We start from the raw sequence: 16,542 nt of genomic DNA, 5'->3' as shown, positions 1-16,542 counted from the left end.
AGCGATTTTTACCAGCGAATTTTTGCGCCCGTTTGTTCGCCAGCGGCGAATCATGCAAATTTGCCGCAAATTCGCACCTGGCGAATAAATTCACCCATCATTACCCCCCGCAAATGAGCCCCTCGAACCTGTGTGCAGCAGACCGGCTGACACCACTAACAGATCTTCCGCGTTACTTCAGTGATGCTGGGGACGGAGGGATACTTCTATAGGCTGAATTCCTGTTTTCATTCGAATCAGCCTATGGAATGATCGTGCCGCCCCCCAGACCAGCATCACTGAAATGGTTCAGAAGATCATTTAGCTGTGTCGGAGGGTCGGTTGAACGCAGGTTTGCGGAGGCTGGGGCGGCTTTGCGATGGGCTTTGAGGGGAACAATTTCGGGTGCTGATACTGACACGCTCCTATGATTTTTATAGGAAACTTGTCGGTATCGCTTTAAGGCAGGGACTTCCAAAGTGGAAGAAATGAAGGTGCGGTGTAGTGCACTACAACTCCCACAGGCTACTGTGCTTTAACCAATAAAGAAATGAGCTTCATGAGGTTCTTGCAAATCAAGCAGAACAAAATAACTTTTTGTCAGAGACAAATGACCCACAGGGTACTTACATCAGTAAAGAGGCATTTGCAGAATATATATAGGCACACAGCTCAGACAGTATATTAGAGGTAGATGCAGGTGCATTCCCTGATGTAGTCGAGGCAGTGCAACTTCCCTCTAGGCAGAAATTCCTCACACATGGTCTGGATCTCACCCAGTGGAGTGGTCAGGGAGGAGAACCTATAGTCTGACACCCTATCCACTGTAGGGATGTCGCGGACTGTTCGCCGGCGAACTTGTTCGCGCGAACATCGACTGTTCGCGCTCGCCGAATGTTCGCGAACGTCGCGCGACGTTCGCCATTTTGGGTTCGCCTTACCTGGCTCTTTTTTTTGCCCTCTCACCCCAGACCAGCAGATACATGGCAGCCATTCAGGAAGCTCTCCCTCCTGGACCACCCCCACACCCCCTGGACCACTCCCCTTCCAAATATAAACTGAAGCCCTGCAGCGTTTTTTCATTCTGCCTGTGTGTGCTTGGAAGAGCTAGTGTAGGGAGAGAGCTGTTTAGTTATTTGAGGGACAGTTGATAGTAACTTTGCTGGCTAGTAATCTACTTGACACTGCTCTGTATTGTAGGGACAGAACTCTGCAGGGATTTGAGGGACAGTGAGTTTAGGTTAGTTAGCTTTGCTGACTAGTAATCTACCTTCTACTGCAGTGCTCTGTATGTAGCTGCTGTGGGCACTGCTTCTGATCTCATCTGCTGACTGCTGTAATAACCCAATAGTCCTTGTAAGGACTGCTTTTATTTTCTTTTTTGTTTTTTTTACTTTGCTACTGTAAGAGCCCAGTGCTATTAGTCTAGCTGTGTTGGGGAGTGGGACTGGTGTGCTGCTCCTCCTAGTAGTTCACCACTACCAGCACCAACCAGAGTCAAAATTGTTACAAAGTATCTTATTTGCACCTGTTAGCTGTTCTGAGCTCTCTGCCAAAAGCTAATTAAGTTAGAAACTGTTTTTTTTCTGGCTGTTCAGTTCAGAGAAAAGAGGGACTGGTGTGCTGCTCCTCCTAGTAGTTCACCACTACCAGCACCAACCAGAGTCAAAATTGTTACAAAGTATCTTATTTGCACCTGTTAGCTGTTCTGAGCTCTCTGCCAAAAGCCAATTAAGTTAGAAACTGGTTTTTTTCTGGCTGTTCAGTGCAGAGAAAAGAGGGACTTTCCAGTACAAAAGAGGGACAGGGGGTTGAGTGGTCAAAAGAGGGACAGTTGGGAGGTATGCAAGTGCCACCTAGCTGTGTGAGCTTTTTCACATTCTGTCTAAATAACAATAATAATTCTGTGTCCGTAAACATCACCTGAGTGATGTTTTTACAGCAGCAATAATATATTCCGTATCCACTACTGTATACGTTGCCCTTGCAGGCATTGTTTGCCCAGTCTTTAACCAAGTGCCACCTAGCTGTGTGAGCTTTTTCACATTCCGTGTCCAGAAACATCACCTGAGTGACGTAGTGTGATTTCTGCCCTTTACAGCACAAAACGCAGCGCTGTGTCAACAATGTATTTTTCAGATACATTTTTGCCCTTGATCCCCCTCTGGCATGCCACTGTCCAGGTCGTTGCAACCTTTAAACAACTTTAAAATCATTTTTCTGGCCAGAAATGTCTTTTCTAGATGTTAAAGTTCGCCTTCCCATTGAAGTCTATGGGGTTCGCGACGTTCGCGAACCGTTCGCATTTTTGACGCAAGTTCGCGAATATGTTCGCAAACTTTTTTTCCGACGTTCGCTACATCCCTAATCCACTGTGGTCCCTTCACTGTAGGCAAATCTTGCAGCTTGAGAAGCTACTCTTCTGCTATACCTCCTGGATTGAGCACAAAGCTGCTCTTTCTATCTTCCCTCACTGCCTTACTCTCCTAGAGAGTCACAATTCTATTCCTGACACTCACTAGCCTCCTTAACGGGGTCCCTGCTCCCCGACTTCGACAATAGAGGTTCAGGTTCCACTAGGGCAAACTGGCTTTACTGGGCCTTGGTGTATCCAGGCTCCCTGGAAACATGAGTCAGACACCAGGAGCCAAAGAGGAAGATCCATCCCTGACAGTTTGTGGTCACAACACCTCTTGGCCAATAACTGGGATATGTGAATTACAACTAGCTACATGGGCATCTGTCCAGCAACTAGGGAGATCAGGAAATGTAAGGATTTAAAGCCATTAACCCTATGGGTCCCTACAAGTGATTATATCCAGTGCACCTGCTTCAATGATGAAACTTTTATTTCACTAGTAAACTATACCAGTTTACTTTTATTTCATCCTTTTATATAGTGCTGAAAAAATGTGCGCACGAAAGCAATCTTTTCAACATGTTCACCCTGTTTTTAGTGTCCATGCTTTTTCAGATATTATTCAAGGACCAAAACATTTGTTTCTAACTCTACACCCGTATTATCATAGTAAACACAGAAGGAATGCACAACGAAAGACTCACATATTTTAGCATTTATGATTAATTTAAAGAACTATGTGGGTTTTGTAATGTTATTGCTTTCAGTGTTTTAAGAAATGAAAATGTCGTTAGTACAGCATATGCTATTCTCCAATTTTCAAATGCTTTGATGACTTCTAAAAGCCTTTTGATGTAGACTCCAAAAAGACATTTTCTTTAGATATGTGTGTTTTATAAGATTTAAAAAAAAAATGAAAAAACTCTGAAGCTGTTGCAGGAACATTTGGCATTTTAAATCAAAACCTTCCTATCACTAGATTTTTAAACTAAAAGTAAAGTTTCAGACTATCATAACTAAATCATTTAGGATGACTGAAAAGACATTTACAGTATCTGGCATAAGTCTTAAGTGTTAAAATCTGTTGCTATGCAGAACATGGACAGTGTGATATATAATATTAAACTGTGGTTCTCACATTTTTTTCATGGAGGCCTTACATGCTTGCTTTCTGCAAAAAAACATTTCCTCACCCATAGTATAATTAAGGTTATATGTGCCTGCTAACATTACTATTACTGTCTTATGTTCATTACCAAAAAAATTTAAATTGAAGAGAAGAAACTAAAATGCAATATGAAAAAACAGCAGCAGAGTAAGGGAGTTGGAGAATACTGCGATACTATAATACCTATTCTAGTAAGTACTATAATCCAAAGATATAATATTTTGTGATATGACAATGGATTACGAGTTGCGTTTGGCTTCAAATTGCAAAAACATGTACAAAAAAACCTCAAATTGCAGGGAAAACACAAACTTTAACATTGATTAATGTACCTCTAAGTGTGCTCTCCTTGGTGAAATATAAGGGGTCATTTGTTAGTGTAAGGGGCATATTTATCAAGGGTCGAATTTAAAATTGAAAAACATTTGAAAATTCAAAAAGACCAACCAAAGTCAAAGTTTCGAATAGGTCCGTATTCCAAATTTGAAGTTTTTCCCAACTTCTCAAAGTCCACCAATTGACTCCAAATAGGTTCTAAAACAGCAATTTGGCAGGTTTTAGATGGTGAATGGTCAAAGTCGAATTGTTAAAGAGACAGTACTTGATAAATTTTGATATTCTCATTTTTTTCAAATTCTAATAGAATCTGGACTATTGCCTAGTCGAAGTACACAAAAAAAAATGTCATTAGAAAAGTCACCTCGACCGTTGATAAATCTGCCCCTAAGGGGCAGATTTATCAAAGGTCGAATTGAAGGTTTGAAGTTAAAAACGTTGAATTTCAATTAAATTTTTGGGTACTTCGACCATCGAATAGTCCGACGTTGAAAAAACTTTGAAATTCGAATATTGAAATTTATCATGTACTGTCTCTTTAAAACTTTGACTTCAATCATTCACCACCTAAAAGCTGCCAAAGTGCTGTTTTAGCCTATGGGGGACCTCCTATAACCTGTATGGAGGGGATTGGGTGGAGTTTGGTAGGTCGAAGTTAAAAAAACTTTGAATCAAAGTAGATCAAAGGTGCTATTACTTCGATCGTATTATTTGAAGTAGGCCAAATACGGACCACTTCGTCCCATAAAAACTTCGACCTCAATTCGGTTGGCCTTTTTGAATTCAAGTTGATAGATTTGTCCCAAAGCATGCAAAGTTAAAGCAACAGTTAACAACAAAAATTCAAGTGATTAAAATGCAAGCTACTTTTGCCCTGTATGGGAACACCCAGGGACAGATTTATCAAGGGTCAAAGTGAATTCGAGGGAATTTTCGAAGTAAAAAAATTCGAAATTCAAAGTCATTTTTTGGATACTTCCACCATCGAATAGGCTACTACGACTTTGACTTTGAATTCGATTCGAAGTAAGGATACTAAGACTATTCGACCATTCAATAATCTAAGTACTGTCTCTTTAAAAAACTTCGACTTCAATACTTCGCCAAAATAACCTGCCAAAGTGCTATGTTAGCCTGACCTTCTAGAGCAAAGTTTTTTGAAGTCGAAGAAAATTGTTTGATCGATGGATGAAATACTTTGAATCGTTCGTTCGTTTTACTTTGACCGCAAATGCCCAAATTCCATGTAAAAAAACTTCGATATTCGAAGTCGAAGTATTCCAATTCAATGGTTGAATCTCAAAGCTTTTTCTACTTCGAAATTCAACCCTTGATAAATCTGCCCCCTAGTGTGTTTGCTTCAGAAACTATTCTATAGTTCATATAGACAAGATGCAGTGTAAAAATGATGAGCGATATTGAAATAGGGGAATGGTACAGGTTACATAGCGGAAAACAGTTCAGCTCTGTAAAACACCATTTATATTCATCTGCTATCTTCTATGCAACCTGAACATGATCTCCTTTGAATGGCTGACTCCCACAGCTACATGGCAGCTTGTCTATAACTAGTGTCAAGCAAACACACTCGTTTTACCAGTGCAGAGCAACACTACGTTAATATATATTAACACTCCGTTAGTAAATCTTGACCAATATAAACATTACCTTATATAGTTGACCAATTTCTAATAGTGTTACTGATAATTTCAAAGGGCTGCAATCTCTAAGGGTCCCATTTTGTACTGAGTTTTTTTCCACAAATCTCAAAAAAATTGTGGTTTTGCTATATTTTTCATAAAGTTCTAAAAATCTGAGATTTAAGTGTAAAAATCACAAAAACCTAATGCCAAACATACCCAAGGAAAAGTTGTCGAGGTCCTATAGAAGTCAATGTGAATCTCTTTGGAACTCTTTAAATCATTTCAGATTTTTAGAGGGTTTTCAGTATTATTTTTTTTTTTTATAGGAATTGTCCAAAAAAATATTTTTAGAGGTTTTCAAGGTATTTGTATTTTTTTTAGCACATTGTTCAGAGCTTTTTCTCACTTTTTTATATTCAAACTTAATAATAAATTCAATGACAATCGTGGTTTTAGAGTGTGAGTTCAGCCGTGGTTTCTAAAACCTCTAAAAAGCCATTAAAATCTAATTTATTATTTAATAAATAAGCCTCCGCATGTCTGTTTGTTACAATAATAATAGGGTTCCATTGTGTAAGAAATATTTAACTTCATTGGCCCATAAATACACTAATTAATAAATAAATAAAATGTCACCATTTGTTTTATGTATGGGCTAATGAATTAGGCTGAGATTATTGTTGGCATGTAGATATTAGTTATTTATGTTTTTATAGTTACATTGGTATTTTACTAAAGTTAAATATAATCAAAACATCATATTTTAATTACTTTGAAACGCTTTAATTTTTTGGTTTTAGTGTTTGTTAGTACTTTTAATTACTCATAATGCAGTATTTCCCCCCCAAAATTCCAGAGCAAGAATGGCTTCAAGATGACCTTGCAATCAGGCTCCTGAATCCGTTACATGTGATGCATTAAAATACACACAAGTTCCAAGGTGGTGGTAGCTCCAGGGTTTCCCAGCAATAATAGGTTTACTATATTATCCCACTTTAATGTAACGAAGATCTTTTGTCGGAGAGTAAAAGTATCAGGCTAACAGGATCAGGCAACCGTGTGTTCAAGTGAAACAGAAGTGAGGCTGGGTACCACAAGAGTAGGACTAGCTAGTAAGGACTCCTAAGCTGATATTGTATGGACTCTAAATAGAAAGAACTAGCTACAACCACTGAGCAGTCGTATATGGGGTAATTTCCCTAGTGGGTCATACTTCTTACTTTTCCTCCAAACCACTTAGTTAAAATCTAACATATATGCATAAATAATACATAAACTATTAAGGTGATCTATTTACCCCTTTTATAAATTCACCCTTATTTATAGCTGACTATTATTACATTTATTATTACTATTATTACATTTTCCACCACAGCAGCCATACAATGTGAAACACTTAAAGCTCTGGTGAAACCACAAAGCTGCTATATCTTATTAAGGTTTCAAGATTAGTATGTCTTTGTATGTCTAATTAATTATAGCACATGTCAATTTTTATACTGTTCCCATTTTCATGCTACTCTGGAACAATATCTGTAAAATTTGATGGTAGCCGCTATAGGATTAACTATTTGCTCTATGTGTCAAAGCGACACTTTTGTCTTAAAATCATTATGCATTTTCCCTTCATACATCAGCTGCTGTAACCCTTCCTGATTTAAATACTTATAAAGCAATACACTCTTTTGTGAACTGGCTTTTTGTGAATGCTTTTCTAAGGTGCTTTAGAAGTACTTAATTATTAACTCTCAAAATCCTGTAAATCACATTATCCGCAGTGGTCTAAATCTTCTGGCCATTCCAAATTAGCTACCTAACCCCTCAGGCCAGTATGTCATTCATGGGAACTACAATGAAAGAGAACAGGATTTCAATGGTGGCTGAACAGTTCAACAAAATGCCTGAAATACGATGGGCTAATGTTAGTTTGTTGTTAACACTGCACATAGTTTTCCTCATGAGAACAGATTTCAAACCAAACTCACATCATTTTAATGCCTTTGTTACAAAGCCATTGTTTCTGAAAATGGTGAGCTTTGCAAATGTTATTTTGTTAATAAAGATATATTTCTATTTTATTCTAATCTTTAATGTATTTAATATTGATGGAAAAATATATATTATATAGTGCTGACATGCTATGTGGGATTATATATATATATATATATATATATATATATATATATATATATATATATATATATATATAACTCATTTATGCATGAAAAGTTTTTTGTAACTGGGAGAGAAACTTAAATTATGGTCTCTCTATAATAATAGAGTATTGCTGTATTTTGTGACAGGAAATATTATGTAAAAGCCATACAGTAAATACTTCAACTGCAATGCAATACAGAGAGTGCAAACATATCCTGCTCACCAACCCCTTGGATGTTGCTCCCAGTGGCCTCAAGGCAGGACCTTATTTTTGAATTCCTGGCTTGGAGGCGAGTCCTGCAAAAGAGAGCCTCCTGTAGGCTACCAATCAACATAGGGGCTACCAAATAGCCAATCCCAGCCCTTATTTGGCTCGCCAGGAGGTTTTTGCATGCTTGTGTTGCTCCCCAACTCTTTTTATTTTTGAATGTGGCTCACGGGTAACAAAGGTTGGGGACCCATGGATTAAAGCAAAACGTACAAATTAGTACAACTAAAGTGGTTAATCAGAAGGGATAGGAGTCATGCAGTCTTACAAGCTGTACTCTTAGGGAGGTCATTTACTAAAATTTTGACAATTTCTCACTATTTTCTTAACACTCCCCTGCACTTTTTTACCGTATTTATCCATAAATGTACTTGAAAAAATTTGCTTTAAAATGCTTGATAAAATTGTCAGAATCATATGATTTTTTCGAATTATCACCCAAAAACCACTAATTATCCAGATCATTAACCCAGCGCAGGTAACAATATCTTCCAATTGTAACTGGGACATCTGCCATTGACTTCTACATGACAGGTCTAAGACTTTCAGTACTTTTTTATTCTGACTTTTAACAGCATCAGGGTATAATAAATCACTAAAAATTCGAATTTTTTTTCTACGAAAAAAACAGAGTTTAGTAAATAACCCCTTAAAGTCGCAAGAAGTGCAATGCAAAATCAGAAATTTTTCCTTTGCAATATAGTTTGTATATACAAATGGTATTGTTTAATTGCATAATATAAATGTATGAACTATTGTTGTTGGAGGTTTGCTGATATCAGTGGGACTTTATTTATTGGCTCATGACAGGCTATTTTGGATGGGAGCACTGTCTACCCATGCTTTTTTTTTTTGAGCACACCATTTTCCTTGGAATGCCAAGCATTGATGGAACTCTAATGGTGATAGAGGACTATTTTGGATGCATTCTACAATACATGTTACAATGTGTTATCCTCTTGCTTGCTATTTAGTTATATTGGGCACTAAATACAAAGAGGTTATTATTGGAAAAGGGATGTTTTTTTCTAAGCTTTCATCAAACATAGATATTTTGCCATTATTATTCAAAATAGGCCTTTCAAAATGCTGAATTCCCTGTAGTGCTTTTGTTTGTAGCCAACATAGGTCTTCACAAGAAAAAAAACTATATAATATAAATATCTGAACTGCAGTCAGTGCCTGTTGAACTAAATCTGAAGAAAAAAAACCATGGCATTTTTTTTTGTTGCATTCTGCAGTTTGCATTATTTTAATAACTGAAGCCTGTGTGGGAATAAAACTGAATACAGCAACTTTTTTGGATTTGACTCCCGAATACTGAAACCCAGTGCAAATCAGGATATCTTCAGGACATCTACTATTGATTCACCATGAACTCGGCAGGTCTGAGTTAGAGTACTTCTTTATTAGAACTTTTAACACCATTAGGGTTGAATAAATCAAACTTTAATAAATAACCCCTAAGTCTACTACAAAATTATTTAAACATTAAATAAACTCAGTAGGCTTGTTTTACCTCCAATAAGGATTCATTATATCTTAGCTGAGATAAAAGTACTGTTTTATTATTATAGAGAAAAAGAAATTCATTTTTAAAAATGTGAATTATTTAATTATACTTGAGTCTATGGAAGATGGCCTTTCCGTAATTCGGAGCCTTCTTGATAACCGGTTTCTGGATGAAGATCCTATACCTGTATAACTCACTTCACCAGGAACACTGTTTAAAAACCTTTAAACTATTTGGTCTATTTTTGCTAAAATTACAGGCTACATATTAAACTATTATTTTACAAGTTATACATCATCAAATATCAACTTTTTTTTTTTTTTCAAATACCCCTTATTTTGTGTTAAGTGTTAGGGGGGTTATTTACTAAACTCCGAATGCAAAAATATATATTTTCAATATAAAATCAGACTTTTAAAAAAGTTTTTTGAGATTTATTAAACCCCGAGGATGGAAAAGTCTTTATCTGAAAATTCGACATCTCAGACCTGTCGAGGTTGCATAAAAGTCAATGGGAGAAGTCCCAATGATTTTTTGATGTGCGCTGGGTTTCGGGCAATACCCCGAAGTTTTCGGGTGAAACTGAAAATCTGATGAAAAAGTCTGAAAAATTTGTGAAATTCTGATTTTTTCCCGCAAAGCAATCTGATCAATAGAAAAACACTTTATCTAGAGAGCATACCATTGTCAGGGACCCAGTTAGCGTGTCAACTAACTTTACAACCTCCATAGTCCTTAAAACATTCGTGCTTTCAACTGTTAGCCATTATGGGGTAAATTTATCACCCCCCTCACTATACTAACACACACACTATATACACACTTGTCTTTTGTTTGTTTCCTAGTAGAGGAATATTGACACTTGGGGGCACATTTACCTAGGGTCGAATATCGAAGTAAAATCCTTCGACTTCGAATATCGGAGTCAAAGGATTTTGCACTATTCCTACGATCGAACGATCAAAGGAATAATCGTTCGATTCAAAGGATTTTAATCCATCGATCGAAGGATATTCTTTCGATCAGGAAATTGTTAGGAAGCCTATGGGGACCTTCCCCATAGGCTAACATTCTACTTTGACTATTTAATGGTCGAATAGTTGAACGATTTTTAGTTTGAATCATTCGATTCAAAGTCTAAGGTCGTAGTCGAAGGTCGAAGTAGCCCATTCAATGGTCGAAGTAGCCATATTCGACCATTCGTAATTTTAACTTTTTTTCCTCTATTCCTTCACTCGAACTAAGTAAATGGGCCCCCTAGTAAATGAATATTGGACACAGGTTTTTTCTTTCCTTTTTCCTTTATCACTCGATTAACACTTGTAAATCCGTGATTGGTGTATTTGAATTCTGATTTAACACAACACCCTATGAGTGGCTGATGATTGGTTGATTTGAATTTTGTGTTTAAATAATTACCCTATGAAATGGTCACACAATACCTGCACGTCACGCCCTTTCCTGACACACCATGTATATTAACTCAACATTTGTATTGTTGTTTCACTTTGAGAAAGGCTGGTGTTCCAGCCGAAACGTCAGTTTTTTTTGTGCCCACAGTAAAAGGGAAGATTGTATCATACTTACCGTGATCTTCCTTTCCTGGACACTCCATGTCATACTTACCGGGATAGCCCCGCCCCAGTGCTCCCATCAGAAGGACCCTCCCCAAAGCTTTAAAAGCCCAACCCCACCCCCCAGTCCGGTGTCTCGTAATAAGCTTCTAGAAACTACCGAAAAAGGGATGGGAAACCTGACATGGAGTGTCCAGGAAAGGAAGATTACGGTAAGTATGATACAATCTTCCCTTTTCCTGGACACTCCATGTCATACTTACCGGGACTTAGCAAGCTAATATCCCAATGGGAGGGAATTTGTTACACATAAGGAAGTGGCCGAGTATAATCTATACCAGATAAAACTCAGAAGAATGAAACCCCCAAAGGTGGACCAAAATCACCTTGTGGAAATCTGTGAACTCTATTTTCAGAGGAAATGGACTGGAAGAGAATAAAAGGAAATAGTACTCCTTAAAGGAACCCACACCAAAGTAATGATACCGTGTGTGAAACCAGCATGACAATTACATTTAAAAAGAGAGAACTATCTCTAAGAAGCGGATAGGAACCCAGAGTAACACTTCTACATAGTCTTACTCCTACTACATACCAGCACGTTTATTCCAACCGCATAACATCCACAAGAGGACTCTTGGAAATGGCTCAAAAGCATGGTACCTGCAAAAGAGGAAGGAAAAATACCATCACTGGTATTCTACATGACCCCGCTCTGTATGACACTACCGGTACATGGCATCACCTAGTGTAGTTCCCCGTCTCTTTAATACTAAGGAACCTGTATTTATTCTAGACCATAACCAATACACCTCTCAATGAGAGGTCCGTAGAATGACTTATGGAGAAGGAGTGCTGCCAATGTGGGAATACCTTACCTGCCCTGTGAGGTATCTAGAAGCATTCTGCAGTCTGTACAGATTGAAATTGTTTTTATCTTTAGCTCATGATCCAACACCAAACAAGACTGGATAGTATTAAAGATCAGCGTGCCCTGGAGTAGACCAGGTAAAAGAAATGCCTGCAGATATGCATAACCTTGCTATGATACAGTCCTTGAGCCTTCACAGATGTGACCTGTACATAGCTGGAGTTATTGTACCCCATAGATTGGGCCTATAAACAATCTGTATGGCCTGCTCCCATGAGTTTACCATATAGGAAGAAATTTGAATGACTCAAGGAAGTATTACAACCAACAATACTGCTAGAGATTGGTTATTCTCAAATCCCCGGACATGGACAGTACCATCCTTAAGTGTTCAAGATTAAAATTAATCTAGGTATGGAGATATAATTATTTACCTATTATTCTGCAATGGAACTCCCCTACTAACCATACATGCATGTCCAAGCCTGTTGGCAAGAGATGCAATAACCAGGACCTTGCCTAAGGCCGATACTGCAGCCTTGGTCTAAAAGGATAAAGTGTATAAGACCCTTTTTATAGCTTGATGTTAAGCCCTATGATACTTACCTCAACTAGCCAGGCCAGTCTATGGTGGTGTAAAAGGCTAAACCCAGAGTAACATAGACCTTTAGAAAACCCAGCATGCCAAGATTGCATGCTTCCTGTCCACCATATGGATTAACATTACAGAATAGAAACAGTATTGCATTATCACTGCATTGCATTATCATTGCTCATAGAACGTATATATCAGCCTTGCAGCTGCACAGTTCTTCCAATGGCCAACATGGCTCATACTTTTTTAAGAGTTAGGAGACTCTGGAACAAGGTGGCATTCTCAGCTTAAATTTAGCTTTAACTGCCAGTAGATTTAAGACCTCAGGGTTTTCTTTTATTTAACCCTGGAAGCTGCCAATTACCTCAACCTTGGGAAAGTCTTTTGAGGGAGGCAGCTGGCTCTGACACCTAAATTCCTCCAGAAGAAAAAAATAATACCCCCATGTGGGGGAAAAAAGAGAAGGAGGCCATAAGGTTCAGGCCGCTAACTAAATATTTGTCATCAGAATAACGTAACTAACTGCCACCTCCCTCTCCCATCCGTAAAAATCATAAAGGGTGTATGGGCCATATACCCCAATGCCGCTGGACGCTTTTTAGACATGCCCAGGTAGGCATACGGATGGGGGGACATAGCACTTGCCACAGACCTGGATGTAATCAGGCTGGAGGGCACATGGATCAAGGAAAGCAATGATATTAGCCACAGTAAAAACTGTGCCTACCTGATCCAGATGTTTAAACACTGAAGATTCCACCTGAGGTAATGTGCTTAGGGGTAAAAGATCACCAGGACCAACCCGAGTCCGTAGGACGCTAACAGCAGCCCTACTGCTTCCCCAAGGTTAAAAAGAAAACTTGCTTCTAACAGGAGCAAAAAAAAAAAACTGAAGCAGAAGGAAAAAAGACACCGGACTGGGGGGTGGGGTTGGGCTTTTAAAGCTTTGGGGAGGGTCCTTCTGATGGGAGCACTGGGGTGGGGCTATCCCGGTAAGTATGACATGGAGTGTCCAGGAAAAGACATTACTTTTTTCTTTAAGACCTGTGAGTGCTTCTTTTAAGGATTACGTTCATACGCATATTTGAGGATTGCACCCAGACATTTATTTACCCTATTATTCGAGAGTGCCGATATTCTCTAAACGGATATATATATATATATATATATATATATATATATATATATATATATATATATATATATATATACACATATATATATATATATATATACACATATATATATATATATATATATATATATATATATATATATATATATATATTGTGTGTAAAATAATAACTATGCTTTTTGATGTAACAGAAAAAGTTATTAAACAAATAAAGTTTCTCTTTCGGGTATTTTTTTTTTTTTAAAAATAACTGAAGACTGGAAAATCCTAACTTATGCAATGGAGTGAGAAGAGATGGCTACACTGAAGGAGGCATGGGATCTCCTGAAACTGAGATTTTAGTATAAGTAGGATAGACAACAATGTTGGCTCATAGGCTCATATACTGAAATGTTGACCTTACACAGATGGCAGATCATCTACTCACTCTAGGCCAGTTAAGTCATTGGTAGGATCATCCCATCTCCAATAGGAAAAAAATGTAACCTTTTTTTCTTGGTTAATAGTATCCATTGAAAAATATCTAAACACAAACAGTAGATAAGGTGTCATGTTGACACTATTAAATTCCTGATTTAGCTTTAAATGGGCCTACTTGGCATAGAGAACGACTGGCTCGCCCACTGTGAGAATGACTGCTATTAAATAAAGGCTTTGGCTATTTTAGAAACCTTAGCTGCTCTGTGTGATACTTTTAAATAATACACGCCTGGCACACACCTACAACCATGAGCCTTCATGCCTGTTCCACAGACTCTGCAATCTGTAGCCTCCCACAGGGATGTTAAAGAGTTTAGTGTGTAATGCTGTGAGACTCGGCCAGTAAAATTAAAGCTCCCCCCCCATAGTCTTTGCATGCGGTGTCATGAGTAACAATGATTGTGCTAGCATGTTCATGATAGTAATTTTACAATGGGTTCTATGGAAAAAGGTGTCTTATTTACAGTGTAAACTTTTAAGTAGATATAATATTTGGCAGACTATGGGCAATCATTATCATTATTATTTATTGAATATATATATATATATATATATATATATATATATATACTGTGTGTGTCTATATATGTAGATATATATGTGTGTGTGTGTATGTGTATGTATATATATTGAGAAAGGTCCCTGAGAGGACCGAAACGTCACGTTGGCTACATATGCACATATGAATATATTGCTTTTTCACTGAAACCCTGGTGTTGCTGGTCATTTTTGCACTACATATTTTTTTACCGGGCACCCAGGTATAGAACCAAGAAGCGGTGTGCCACCCTAATGACTATATATATATATATATATATATATATATATATATATATATATATATATATATATATATATATATATATATATATATATATATATATATATATATATATATATCTATATATATATATATATATATATATATATATATATATATATATATATAGTTAACAAAGAAAGTCCAGACAACTTATCTTGTGAAGAAAAATGAAAATTCTTTATCCAGCATAAATATGCAAGAATATGCAACGTTTCGAAGCTCCCGCTTCTTTATCAAGCAATCTAGTTTACAATGATTTCACATCCTTATAAAAGGTTACAGCTGTAAACACGCCCCCAAGGGGGTGGTATAAATTTTAAGTGTGGTATATGACCTCTTGAACAAAATCAGAATAATAGACCATTAACATCCAGGTATATACATAAAGACAGCCAATAGGTTAGTCAATTGTATCATAGTATAAACATAAACCACAATATGTAACAGAAATATGTAACACGTTATTACCACATATATTCTAAGGATGTGTCTGTGTCCCAACCTACACCTTATCCGCATAAATTAACTAATAGTCTCACTATATGAAAGCATGCAAGTCGTACTCTCTATTTAACCCTTTTGGGTATAGTGTTTGTAAAGTATGTATCCAAAATTTTTCTCGTTTCTGGAGTTGCAGGAGTCTATTGCCCCCCCGACGTGGGGGGGCAATAGACTCCAGCACAAGGAATCTGAGGGTTGCTACGGAATGTCGTGCTGAGTGAAAATGAGCTGGAACCGGTAACTTAAGTACCTCTTTCCGGATCGTGGACTTATGCTGACTAATGCGATCACGTATGGGTTGGATAGTTTCCCCAATGTAAGCAAGGCCACATGGACATTTAAGCATGTAAACTACATACTCCGTGTCACATGTGAAGTGTCCTCGCAGCTCAAACTTCCTCCCTGTCTGTGGATGTGAAAACACATTAGTACGTATCACACTAGAACATTGGTTGCATCTCCCACACGGGAACATACCATCCCTTAGAGGAGCCAATACCCTCTGTACCTGTACCTTCTGGGTGCCAAGATCTGTCTTCACCAATCTATCCCTAAAGTTCTGTGTGCATTTATAAGATAATAATGGTGGCTCCTGAAAATCAGGAATAGTAGGATAAGCCTTACGCAATAATGGCCAATGCTTATAAATAATATGGTGAATTTTACGGGTACACGGATGGTAAGTATGTACAAATGGTATACGTGTCCTTTTGGACATATCACGTGTCTTTTCCTGTATGATGGAATCACGATCCAAATCTTTCACTCTGGCTACCTCCTGATCAAGTATCTGTCTAGGATAGCCTCTCTGTGTAAACTTCATGGTCATCTCATCCAACCGTATATTGAGCTGTTCTTCCTCTGTGACTATGCGTTTAACTCGCAACATTTGAGATCTGGGGAGAGAGGAAATGTTAGCCTTCGGATGTGCACTGTCAAAGCATAATAAATTATTACGATCTGTAGATTTGACATACAGGTCCGTGTAAAGGCACCTACCCCTACGATACACACTAGTATCAAGGAATGTTACCCTTTCTTCACTGTGGGTAAGGGTAAACCCTATGGTAGGAACACAGGTATCTATGTGTGCTTTGAACTCAAGAAGGGATCCAATGTCACCCCTCCACAACACCAACA

The sequence above is a fragment of the Xenopus laevis genome, chromosome 5S (assembly GCF_017654675.1).
Source record: "Xenopus laevis strain J_2021 chromosome 5S, Xenopus_laevis_v10.1, whole genome shotgun sequence".
In the NCBI taxonomy this organism is placed as follows: domain Eukaryota; kingdom Metazoa; phylum Chordata; class Amphibia; order Anura; family Pipidae; genus Xenopus; species Xenopus laevis.
This window is presented reverse-complemented; position numbering follows the sequence as displayed.